This window comes from Pleurodeles waltl, chromosome 4_2 (genome assembly GCF_031143425.1).
Source record: "Pleurodeles waltl isolate 20211129_DDA chromosome 4_2, aPleWal1.hap1.20221129, whole genome shotgun sequence".
Classification (NCBI taxonomy): Eukaryota; Metazoa; Chordata; class Amphibia; order Caudata; family Salamandridae; genus Pleurodeles; species Pleurodeles waltl.
In genome coordinates, this window is record NC_090443.1 from 99,726,940 (window position 1) to 99,740,200 (window position 13,261).

Here is a 13,261-nt window from a genome sequence, read left to right on the forward strand (position 1 = left end):
GGTCGAGCACGTGCCGCCTATATTATTGCATGAAATGGTGATTGTAGGTTTTTTTAAGCAGGTTATTGTTTTGGGGGGTTTGCATTTGTGACTAGTTGAGAAGGCGAGCAGGGCTCGCACGAGGACAAAAGGGCGATTGTAACCGGAATATCTGGCTGCTGTGAGTGAACGACTGGAATTTGCTCAGCTATTCCGAGGGCTCAAGTAACCCGGGCCCAGGCAATTACAGGGAGATGGCTATCTGAGAAACACAACTTCATGAAAGCAGGCGCCGCTCCCAAACTACAAGCAGGGGCGGGGGAGGGGCAACATTCGGGCAAAAAATATAAATACCAGAACCCCTTCAAAGCTTACTCTGTTTATTCTCGTAGGGCGAAAAACTAAACAACAAGTGGAGTCACAAACGTACTTCTGCTTAAAGCATTCGAAACAGCATGTCCCCACTGAATGAATGGATGCCAAGTTGTATTTGGAACACGCTGGGGCCGGGTTAGTAAATCAGCAGCGCAAGTAAGGACGAGGGAGAAAACACAAGTTGGCCAGGATCACAAAATCTGGATACGAGGGGCAGCGGGGGCGCGAATCAATCTTTGTTCACTGCTGTGGGTTCGTGCATGATGACAGGACCCATCTCTCTCCCGTCTCCAATGTGTCTTAACCCTTATTTCACTACGGCCCCAGAATAAGGCATAACATCCCAGAACGGCGCGCAGTACAGCAGCTGATGCCAACACAAGTGGTCACGAGACTCCTTGCAGCGCTATAGCTGGACCAGGCACTCTAGATAGGACAGACAGAACTAGACAATACTTGGACCAACCTCACAAACGTGTCAAGGTGCTCCACGTGGAGCTTCCACCTCTAGGCGCAACACTAAGCACAATGGCATAGGGGCAGGAAAATACTCCAAATGAGGCCGCTGCAACTACACTACTACTCTAGATAAGATCTCCAGCATTCCAGGTGTGCGGCCCAGAAGCGGTTCCCATTCGGTAGACCCAATACTCCGGGGAAGGCACATTGAACTAGGCACTACAGCGTGCACGTGTGCGCCAGAACTGGGCACAACACACACGATTCCGCGAGCAGGACATAATGGTGCCGATAAGGCCTACGGAACTGGGCACGGTACCCCGTTTGCAACACTGAGGAGCGGACACACTACTGACGAGGAGTCCCCTGAAACTGGGCACAATGTCCTAGAAGATTCTAGAAGAGGCCGCTAGAGCTGGACGGAATGGGCAGAGCGAGGCAGATACTCGAGTTGCGCCCTCCAATCCTGACCACACTACTCCAGATCGGACTCCTAGTCCTCGACACAAACTCGGGGAGGAGGGGCCGAGTCCGTTTTCCACACACTGTGCTATACGCCTGGCTACGGCACAATATCTGCCCCACAGCTCCTGGAGGCCTGGGCTCCCCTCCCGACCGCTGGAGGGTTGCTAGCCGTGTGCAGCCAGCCCTGCTCTCCCTGCTCTCCCAGCCCCCACCCTCCCCAGGCCCAGCACACGCTGTAATTACACAAATGCACGTTCCATACTTCTCTGGGGCTGTGGTGTGAAGCCGGTCCCTGATGGATGAGGAATGTGACAAGCCTACACGACCGCAAACACGAGGGCTAACTGCCCATCGTTTTCCATGGCACTTAGACCCACGTCTGAAAAATACAAAATTTCACAGGCAAAAACGTATTTTGAAAAAAGTTTATCTGGAAGTACATTTTCAAGGGGGAACTGGGACTGAAGATGGGAGTCGATGAAATCCAGAATGTCCCAATATGATTAATGTTTATTTCTGTCAGAGAACAATTTGCCCCTTATCCTTAATTACTTTATAGCAGGCAAGACGTCTCATGTTTTATGTGACACCTTCACCCCGTCCAAGATTTTGAGCCCCCAATTATACACTGTTAGGCAGCATTGGCAAAGCCAATCATTCTGGCTCGAATTTTGAGTCTTAAATACAAAATATTTTATAAAAAGCTTGCTGCAGAGAGAAAATACAAAACAAAAGAACATTGCTTTCTATCAGGAATGCGTTTATGAACTAAAAAAAACGAATGTTTGATTATTCAGTGTACTTTTGAGATGTAAAATAGTTCCTGATATTTTGCATCGCTAGCACTCACTAGGATACGGAAGCATACACTAAATCAGCCAACAGCATGAGGCGAGAGACCAATACGTTTTGGACAGAGCCAAAGCCTATTCTTGGTGAATTCCACAGGATTGGTAGCGATAAGTAATGCATACAACTGCTCTGTCAAGATAAACCTAAAAATTAAAATGAGAAGGTACAAGTTACATGTGCAAAATTGTACCGGTTAAATATATAACACGCAACTCTGTACCCCAGCCTTATGTCAGCACCAGGAAAATGAAATCTGGGAGACCTGGCAGAGCTGAAGGGACATTTATATGACTACAACAGGCATGGATATTATTTTTTTTTTAATCTCCACTGGAAAATGTAAAACATTTTGGGGATTATGCTTGACATTGTGCTATCTTGGCTGCTGTGCGGTGTGTCATTAGACTAAGAGACTTGCTAGAAAAATAAAATACCCCCCACTTTGAACCATATCCCAAACATCTCTGAGGGAGCATGTGAGGCGGGTAAGCCAGGCAGTAATTTAAGGCAGTTGCTCTACCTGAGGAAATTCTGACATTTCTTTCCTCCATCCTCATGTCTTTGTAATCTCTTTCCTTCTTTTCCCTTTTTTCTTTCTGCCCTTACATCTATCCTTCATTTTTTTTTGTCTTATCCATCCATCCATCCAACTATCATTCCTCTGTTTGCGGACAGCTATCTAGCTTTTCCATCCCTTACTGGACCTATCCATTCATCTACATTTTTTTAAATCTATCTGTCTCGTGATCCAACCATCGTTCTATCCATTCTTTATGACCTTCTTTCCATTTAGCCATCACTCCTCGCTTTCAATCAAGGAGTCTGACTTTCTCATACTTTCTCAGATCCCTCCCTTCATCCTTCCTTCGGCCCTTGCTTTCTTTTCCCTGCTAATCATCCGTCCTTCTTCTCCAAACCCATATATTATTTTCTCCATCTATTCATTCGCCCACCTATACATATATTACCCCTCTCGCCTTCCCTTCCTTCCATGTCCCCTTGCTCCATGTGGTTCCCCAACCCCGTAGGGTTGTCACCTTTCCCAGACAGAAATACCGGCCATCGGTTCACGTTTTAAGATTCGGCAACGGCCCAGAAATGACTCTTAAGTTGAATTTTATATGACGTGGTCTGTATTCTTTTTTAACATGGCCTTTCTGTCTTTATTTACTTTAACAGTCAGAGATTATTTGGACAGTTGTTGAACACATTTTATAATGTTTTCTTCTAACAGCTGCTGTTCAAAGTATGTACTAATAAAGGGGGGAAATACCAGCTGTAGGTGATTTTCCTAATTTCTGTACTGGCAAGGACATTAAAATACCGGCCTGCCATATAAAACGGGCCAAGTGGCAATCCCCATCGCTCTCACACTAACTTCTCGCGTCGGGTTAGAGAACAACAGCAGTCTCGGATCAAAGTCAAAAGAGTTAAAGGCAAAAATGTTAGTGTTTTATTTTCATCCGAGCTGCAAAACGGCACCACCCACGCTCCCTCCGCTAAAGTCGCGGCTTCATGGCGCCCCTTCATCAGACACAGGGCAAGCACTGGAAGACCAGCGGCGTTCGGAAGAATTTGCGAGGAGCGCTGTTTTAACCGGCATGACAATCAGACAGACAGCCACGAGAAGAGAGAAAGAGAAAATATGAATTAATTGATAAAAAGTTAACTGCGCCAGATAGGATTAGTAATGCAGTGTTCAAATTTTAACCACGATGAATGAGTTTTCTTCCAAACACAGGACGGTAAATAAAATCCCGGCGACTAGAGGCTTCCGAGTGAGCAACTGTGAGTTGTAGCAGTCGACAGAGCCTGCAAAACATTCCCCAAATTCCGTAGCCTCATCCCAGCTGCAATGTTACCCGAGGAAGACAGCAAGCCGCCCCTCCCCCACCAAGCGCACATGTGTTTCAAATTAGCACTGCCCCCAAACGCCCAATCAATGAAAGCGAGTATCTGTCCTGGCACAGGCTGTGCCCCTCCCTTAATCTGGTCCAGTTCCTCGCTGTACCCCTCCTATCTGCTCGGGTGCATGCGCAATAATTCTGGCATAAAAACAGAAAACCTTTTAGTCTAGATGTGTGCAAAACCCCGCATTCATCTAAGTGTGTTTACGATTTTTTGTGCTCCACGTCCAGTACATTCTGTGCCTCTGCCTCCACTAAAATGAGGACAAAACATAAGGTTTGAGGTCAGATCTGCGATGCTGCGTGGTGTGAAGCTGAGGCAGGGCAGGTGGGAAGCTCACAAAATAACACAAACAAGAAGCTAGGGCCACTGTTGCATCATTCCAGTGGCCAGGGTATAGTGCTGCAGAGGAGGACCAAATTATGAGGCGGCTGAATAAGTTATGCATTAATGAACTATAAATTATGCTGCATAAGCCTAAACATATTGTGTTAGTATCAAGCCGTTATTTTGTCATTTTACTCCTGCTAAATATGTCTCAGCAAAGGGCTCGCTTCCTCAGTTCTAAGACTGAGGGAGTTTGCAGAGTTCTGATACGTGGAACTCTGTGAAGTGCCGGAAAAAACTCAGCCACGCTACGCGGAGTTCTGTGGGCAGTGGGGTTTGGGTAAGTCTTGCTGAGTTTTAGTACCAGGAGTTTCTCCGGCGCAGTAAAATCAGCACGAACGGCATCATGGAGAGCGCCAGAGAGCGCTAACTTCTTTCTGCCGCTCAAGTAGATTTTCTACTCCCTCGAGGACAGTGGCAGCTTTCTCAACACGGGCGATAGCAACCTGCCACGACCGCCCGCGTTCAGAAATCTCGCTCGCATTCGCCAACATAGTGATTTCTCTCGCTAACTTAATACTGGCGAGCCGCACAAGAGAAAACAAACTCTGCTCTGCGTCACCTTGCTGACTTTTTCAGAACTCCACCAACGGAGCGGAATTCTACACCCACCCCTACTTAGTTCCTATTTAACACCCAAATACCTACAATAAGCAATTGAAAGGTGACCAGTCATCCTTTGCTAAGGGCCTTCCACTGCGTGGAAACACATCGCTGCCTTTCTAGTAACTTTTGATGGTATGATCTATACATATTTTGTTGTAAAATCTGCAGCAGAGGATGGAATACATGGCAAATGCAGAAAATCCATATTAATGTGGAAAGGGCCACAGCCACAGAATCACATAATTGAGTGGATGTACCACCACTCAGTGGTGCTGAAACAAATTTCAGAGTGGAGGTGATGCCATCAATGTTATGACACTGAACTCATAGGGATTCTGAAAAATCTATGCATTACACGAGGAACGAGTCTAGCAAATAACTCACACCCATTGAGAAGATGAGCAGTGTGCACCTGATAGTGCATTTTAGAGCACACTGTTGCAAACATATTACTAAGGCATGGTGTTGTTAAGTGCACTGTCATTTATAAGCACACATTTTCTATTAAAATGGCCACGAAATTCCCCATTGACAAGCAGTTTTCGTGATAAAAACATAGCGCACTGAACGATAACCTGTGGAATTCAGGTTTCAGCAAAAATGTATCATTTGCACATTTACAAGTGAAGTGTCTTCATTTGTTTTTATCCTATTAAACCTGTTTTAATCACACTTCAAAATTACAAAACAATTACAGCCGTAGGTTCAGTGGGCCAACGGTGTGTAGGGCCTTCTACACTCCAGTTATGACGTTTACTCCTAAATGGGAGGGCCTATTTGTAGGTCTGGCATAGAGACACTTTAGCTGACTAGCCTTCAAGTTTTGAAATACATCCATAATAAATATTCATACATTGATATATACGTTTTCGGTCAGTCCTCTTCACCCATTGGTCTATTCCAGTGTCAGTCACAATTTGCTGCCACTCACCACTGAGTACAACATGAGTCAACGGGTTAGTCCAGTTCATGAATTGACTGCCTTGCACTGCGAGTGACAGCATTTTGCCTGATCAAACATGCATGGTCACCAGAAGAGAGTATCTCTTTTACTAAATTGTCTTTGCAAACATATGCCTGCCACTCACTGATAGTGGCAGGTAGACATTTTATTCGCTCGTAAACTTTTGATTTGTACTGCATATGCTGGCAAATGAAAAGAAACAAAAAAGCCTATGACACGCTTTCCGAGGTAATAGCCATTGGCTGTGCAATGTCTGTTCTGACGAGCATTAGGTACAATGGCGTCCTTGCTATACTATAGCTTCATAAATGTCCTACTGGGATGGCGAAGGTGTTGTAGAGTTTGGCAGTCAAACCAAGACACACAGACAAGCTTCCACTTATAACGTGAGATTTTCAGCATCAAAGACTATTCAGAGTTGTTGCCTTGGAAGGGAGGTTCCATCCTGGGTGACGGGTTTGGAGTTTGTGTTGCAGGAAGGTTGGGCTTACACCATGGACTGCCCGATTGCAAAGCAGAGTGGCTGGAAGAGAAGTATCTGCACAGATGCTAGTGGAGGGCTTAAGTATCTGGTGTGACATTCGAAAGTGCTGTTGTTCTGGATCCGCTGTTGCCTACACAGGTGAAAAGAAGGGGCGTAGTTGATAAAGCCAGGGATCTCAGACGAGTTCCCCCGTAAATGTTTATTTCATACATTTTATACTTATTTATTGTTGCCAATTTCAAGCCTCGATGCCATATATAGTGTCACAGATTGAGTGCGTGGGCACATTTTTTCATCTTAACAGAGGATCCGTACAGTGAGATATTATCATTTTAGTATTTCATATTAAATAGATCTGGTACTTTGAGTTGATTTTAGGGACATATACTTAGGAGTGGTTTGATTTGCTCTCGATACAGTCCATGATTAGGGGAATTGTTTTAAACCCCCCTCAATTTAAGTAAAATAATCTTAACAAAACATTCTCAGCGATGCCCTCCCGTTACACAAACATACCTTGAAGCCCGAGTTAGGTCTCTGCCCGAGGTCTGAAAATCAGCTGGCACCATAGTCACCAAGCCCCTTAAATCTGCTATGAGAGGGCACGTTGTACATGTCACATACAACTCAATGCTCAGCAAATGTGCATTATAATGCATGTAAACAACACACACACACGTGTCAATGACCTGCTACTGCCCACATACACACACGAAAAAGGCCCTGCTGGTACCTCTGTACATATCAGACTTAAGCGTCAATGCTCTGCTGGTATCTCTGTACACAAACATCAATGCCCTGCTGGTACCTCTGTCCATGTGGGACACAAGCATCAGTGCCCTGCTGGTACCTCTGTCCATGTGGGACTCAAGCATCAGTGCCCTGCTAGTACGTCTGTGCATATCAGACTTAAGCATCAATGCCCTGCTGGCACCTCTGTACATATGGGACACAAGCATCAATGCCCTGATGGCACCTCTGTACATATGGGACACAAGCATCAATGCCCTGATGGCACCTCTGTCCACAGGGGACCCAAGCATCAATGCCCTGATGGCACCTCTGTACATATGGGACACAAGCATCAATGCCCTGATGGCACCTCTGTACATATGGGACACAAGCATCAATGCCCTGATGGCACCTCTGTCCACAGGGGACCCAAGCATCAATGACCGGCTGCTGATTCTGTAAAGAACACACACACACACACACATGAATCCTCTTGCTACTGCAGCCTCTGTATGTCACACACAAGCATCAATGCTCTGCAGCTCCGATTAACATAACACACGCGACTCGGTGCCCTGCAGCTGCCGTTGTAAGTACTGCACCCACGGGTCAATGCCTTTCTGCTGTCTCTGTACATATCACACACATGAATCAATGCCCAGGCGTATCACACATGTGAAGCAGCGCCCTAGGCCAGCTTGTAAATATTATGTACATGAATCAAGTTGTGCTGCCTCTAGACCTGTCAAATACATGCATGAACGCCCTGCCATCTCTATGAATGTCCGACACATGGCAATGACCCGATGCTGTCTCTCTACATATCACTCACGAGACAATATTCTGCCGCAGGCTGCCCGTAGGGCACATTAATCAACTAATCCCCATTTCATGCATATCAATAGCACACAAATATATCAGTGCCCCTCTGCTGCCTGTGCCACACACACAAGTCAATCCACAGCTACTGCCTCTGCACATATGGATTGATCTCATACTGCACCATACATATCACATCTTAAGCTTCGTTCAACTGACACGCATAAGACTCAAGCCCTGCTGCCTCTATACGTCTCACACACAAACATCAATGCCAAGCTGCTGCATCTGTACATGTCACAACACGGATCAATGCCCTGCTATCTCTGTATATGCCACACACACGCATTGTAATGGCTTGTTGATGCCTCTGTAGATATTTAACACACGAATCGATATTATGCAGTTACCTCTGTATATATCACGCGCATGAATCAATGTCCTACTGCTGCCTCTCTACACTGCACACACTTATCATGGCCCTGATGCCACACCTGCCCACATCATACATGTGAAGTAATGCCCTAGATCTCGTTGGCCATTTCACACCCATGCAACAATGCCCTTGTGCTCTTGTACACGGCACACGTCTGAAGGCACATAATGCCTCCTCTGCACAGAGCACGTATGACTCAATGCCCAGTTGCTACCCTTGTACATATCACAAACAAGGCTCGATTGACAATGCCACCTTACATATTACACGCATCGAATGCTTCAGCCTCTGCACGCCTCTCACACACACACTGCAATGCCTCGCTGCTGTCTCCGTAGATTACAAACGCATGAATCGACGACCCACTGCTGCCTCGTCGCGTGTGACACGCATGACTCAGTGCTCTGCCGACATACACATGGATAAATGCGTTACTGCTGCCTCCGCACATATTACTATCTGGCATCATTTTCATGCGTGCATCAATGCCCTGCACATGGCACACACTTACATCAACGCCCTGCTGCTGCTCCGTGCATGACAAACATGTATGCTTTTGTGGCTCTCTGTGTACATGCAAAGATGCGTTCTGATGACTATGCACATTTTGAATTGGTGCCCACTGCTGCCCCTGACGAGGGTTTATCTGCACACATAAAGTGCTTTCCCTCCGGACACATTTCACCCACACGCATACCAAGAGTTTGCTGACCGGGCTCTCCTGTCTTCCGCCCTCCTCCTCCCCACCCACCACTTTCACTATTACCCAAACTGCAGCCCTCCCTCGCCCGGACTCCAACGCACAGACATCTTGGCAAACAGCCCAGGAGCCCCGTGGACAGAAAGAAAGGAAAACAAATGTCAACTTTCTCGCGCATCACATAGAAAAACAACACCACAGCCTGACTCGTTTGAATTATTGGCGCCACTTCTTCTACGCACAGCTGATGCATAGATAGGACTAGTTTGCATTTTAATTCAATATATTTTCATTTATCTGAAACTGTATTGCGCTGGACATCTGTCAAGCCTACCTCTTCTGGAGCCCCTGGCGAAGGGTCTCTTGGAGCTATGCCTCTGCTCTCCCGTGTTAGCTTCAGGTAGATCTCTCGCTGTCAGAGCTCCTGGGGTCTCAGTCCAGAGCTACAGGGCACCCCTACCCTTCCAGGGACCCGGGTGTCCCGAGGGAGGGCGATCGTCTCTCCTTGCGGTACTCTGATCGGAGGAGTCTGGTGCGGGCGCCTCTCGTCTCTGGGACGGTTCCCAGGGCACCCCTTGCCTCTCCTGTGAGCTCTGATGCACCCTCTCCCTGTATGTGCTGCAGGACTCCCCTGCCTCTCCTGTGATCTGCAGCAACTGGTGCAGGGCCCCTCTCCTCTCCCCGTGGTCGGGTGCAGGGCACCCCTGCCCCCCACCCTGTGTTCTGCAGCTCCTGGCAGGGCTCACCTTCGCTCCGTGCCCCTCTGCTGACCCGCGCCAGCCTCCCTGGGTGGTAATTGCCCAGCAGTCGATGCTGTTGACAGCTTCTTGAACCCAGTCCAAAGGCTGGCTTCTCCTCCCTCTTTCTGTTGCTCTCCGGGGCTCTAGCGTTGGATCGGTGCCATGATGGGGACTGCTGCTGGGTCCTCCGGGGAGAAGGGGAGGGCGCGGAACTGGCCAGCACACTGCGCATGCGCGGCCGGAGGATGGACATCGGGAAGGGGCGCGTTTAAAGTGACAGGCCCCGGCCCACCAGCGGCAGATCCCTTCCAGAGGCTCCGTTACAAGCAGAAATGCCGCCGCAGCCTCCGCTGCCCGGCGCTCTGTCCACCACACAAGCCGCGTTTAAATACCTCTTCCATACTGCACACAGCTGCAGACCCACCGCAGAACAACCCATAGGAGTTACAGAGGCAGCCCTGAAAATAAAATCCTTTATAATTAACAGAACTGTATCCAAGAGCATTGATTCTTTGCGGAATCAAGTTATGTTTGTAGTTCTCGCAGGTTTCTCGGGTTCTTGGGCGAGTAGCTGCGCCGCTCCAAGTGTTTAATCTGCATTCCAACACGTGGAAGCCTCTTAATCTATTATTAAATCAGGACAAGTTTTCCCAGAAAGCAAGAGCTACGCACGCTCGTCCTTTGGAACAGTGAGAGCTCTGCCATTGTGTATGGGGTGCAGATACCGTTGGTGTGATGCGTGCAGTTGCACCGGGGACCAGCTATTGGCATAATTTACTACCCCAACGCCACTCAAAAGAGCCATTTTCCTTGCAACAAAACCCGTGGTATCTTTCCTACGCTTCTTTCTGTAACAACAACACATGAAGTCTGAAATTTTACAATAGCGGACGTTCAAAAGCACAACTCCGGTGGGTCCCGATCACATGTGACACAGTTCTTGTGAACTGAGGGTAGGTCACGATGTCGGCCCACGGCTCGAAGCCTGGTAATTATCAGGCAGCAATAACTCATATTTGCACGGTGATTAGGTGGGGGGGAAGCCCTCGTGCGGTCTACGCCCGTTTCTTTCATAACCTCAGGCCACGCCTGGCCAGAGGATGTGTAAGGTGTGCATCAGGGGTAATGTGCTTGCGCGGGGTAGTCACCGTGTAGCTCACTACGGGACGGATGTCTCAAAGGGTTTTTCCCATTCTGTGTCAATGGGAAAATGTGTTCGTACATATGGCCCTACATTCCTTCCCAACTTGGTATCAGTGTTCATTGTATTACATGACACACAAAGTCTTTGTCTCGGTGCTGGATTTGGCCGGAGATCATACCGCTGGTGGCGAGAGCGGCCCTCGGTCTCCTGGGTGTCCTGGTGGGTGTCATCTCTTCGTCCCCTGGTGTTCTGATTTGGTATGAGGCTGACTGGGGATGGATCACGTTGTCTCCCTCCATCAGTGGATGTGTCCCACGTCGCTTTCCGCTTTGATGTCGGTTTCTTGTGACTGGCTGAGGGCCACTTTACTGAACCATGTGATATTCTGAGTTACTTGCTCGGTCCCCTTTTGGGCTGTGACCGTGGTGCCAGATTGTGTTGTCGCCTATCGCTTCAGACTTACACATGCATTTTTTTGTGTACGTCTGGCCTGGATATCCTCGAGGTTGTATGGCAGTGGTGATCATCCGGGACATGTCAGGATTGTGTCTCTTCTGGGCCCATTCAGCATCACTGACCGCAGCGGTCGTTGTGTGGTGCAGTGTGATGTCCCTCTGTACTCTCTCAGGAACCTTTAGAGACAGTTCGAGATCAGCTACTTCCATCATTGCAATGCGGAGGGCTTTGTTGAGGGTATGCATGAAGCGCCCAACCTTCCTGTTTGCTTGTGGACACTGAGGTGTGATGCAACAGTGTTGTATCCCTAGTTGATCCAACAGTCCCTTGAACTCTGCTCTCTGAAAAGGTGATCAATTATCAGTCTTAATTTCCTCATGAACGCCAAGCAGTGCAATTATTTTCTCTAGTACTAAGCCACTTTGACAAACGCTGTGGAGGCAATTACCTTAACAAGTGGATATCTCAGGTATCCGTCTACTAAGACTGTGGTGGTCCTATCTGGGAAACTCCCAAAGTTCAGACTGATGTTTGACCAGTGTGTGGTATAGGACCCCTCAGTGATGATGGGCGCTGGTGCCTCTTGGAAGCTTGTGAGTTGGCATAATGGGCACTGCCGCACCAGTTCGACGACTGAGGCTTCAAGGTGTGGGCTCCATACTTTGTCTCACATGTGGGATTTCATTTTTGCAGTGCCTTGGTGTCCTCCATGGGCCAACAGGTCTGTTGAAGGCTGGCGGCGATCACCAGCTGGCGTCCTCGTTTATAAGACCATTTTGGGAAGTGCTGAGTTCGTTGTGGACCCTCCAGAACCTTGTGAGTCTCTCCTTTTCAGGTACTAGCCAATCATTGGCATCCAGTAGGATGTCCTGCCATGATTCCTTTTACAGGGCATCTTTTACTTTTGTGAGCACTGCGTCTGTAACAGTGGCACTTTCGATTTCATACAGATCGAGTGCTGTTGGGCATGCTCCCTGAGTTATTATTCAAACATATTCTTCCATTATCTCGTTGGTGTCAGGGCTGTCTTCCACGGTTTGTGGTGGATGCCGCCATAAGAAGTCCGCCGGATTCTTGGCACCTGGGCTATAGACCACTTTCATGTGGTAGTCTTACAGTTTAATGGTCCAGCGTTTGATTCTAGGTGGAAGGTGAGGTGCAGTGCCTCTGAAAAGTGGGAAAAGTGGTTGGTGGTCAGTAACCACTCTGAATGGTCTGCCTCAGAGGTAGAGCTGAAAATGAAACAAGCCCACTTGATCACAAGGGCTTCCCTTTCAATCTGAACATATGGCTTCTTAGTTTGCATAAGTATTTTGCTGGTTAACAATAGTGGTGCCCATCTTCCTGGTTCTACTTCCTAAGTACAGTTCCGAGGCCCACGGGGCTGGCATCCAGTAGTAGTTCAGTCTTCTTCTTGGGTCAAAGTAGGCCATTGTGGTTTTGTTCAACAAGGCTGCCTTTATGATCTGAAATGCCCTCTCTTCCTTTTGGTTCCACGACCAAGGGACGTCCACTTCAGTGAGATTTCTGAGTGGGTCTGCAATTGTAGCTAGGTTGCGTATGAATCTGCCGCAATATGAAACCATCCCAAGGGAAATGCGTACCTCAGTTGCAGTCTTGGTGCCTGGGCTTGTGTGATCACCTGGAACTTGCAGGGTCAACTTGCACTCATTCTTGGCTGAAAACATACCCAAAGAACTTGATGGGCATCTGTAAAAATGAGCATCTTTTCTTTTGAAGAATGCTGTCTTGTTC

General features: G+C 47.9%; 1 protein-coding gene across 1 annotated transcript in view; it reads right to left on the reverse strand.

The window, feature by feature from the left end:
- Positions 1-10,078, reverse strand: part of LOC138292312 (fidgetin-like) — a 221,211-nt gene extending 211,133 nt beyond the window's left edge. The window contains exon 1 of the mRNA XM_069230854.1: positions 9,501-10,078. The gene's annotated coding sequence lies outside the window, so the exon portion shown is untranslated. The remainder of the gene's footprint in view (positions 1-9,500) is intronic.
- Between the last annotated feature and the right edge of the window lie 3,183 nt (positions 10,079-13,261).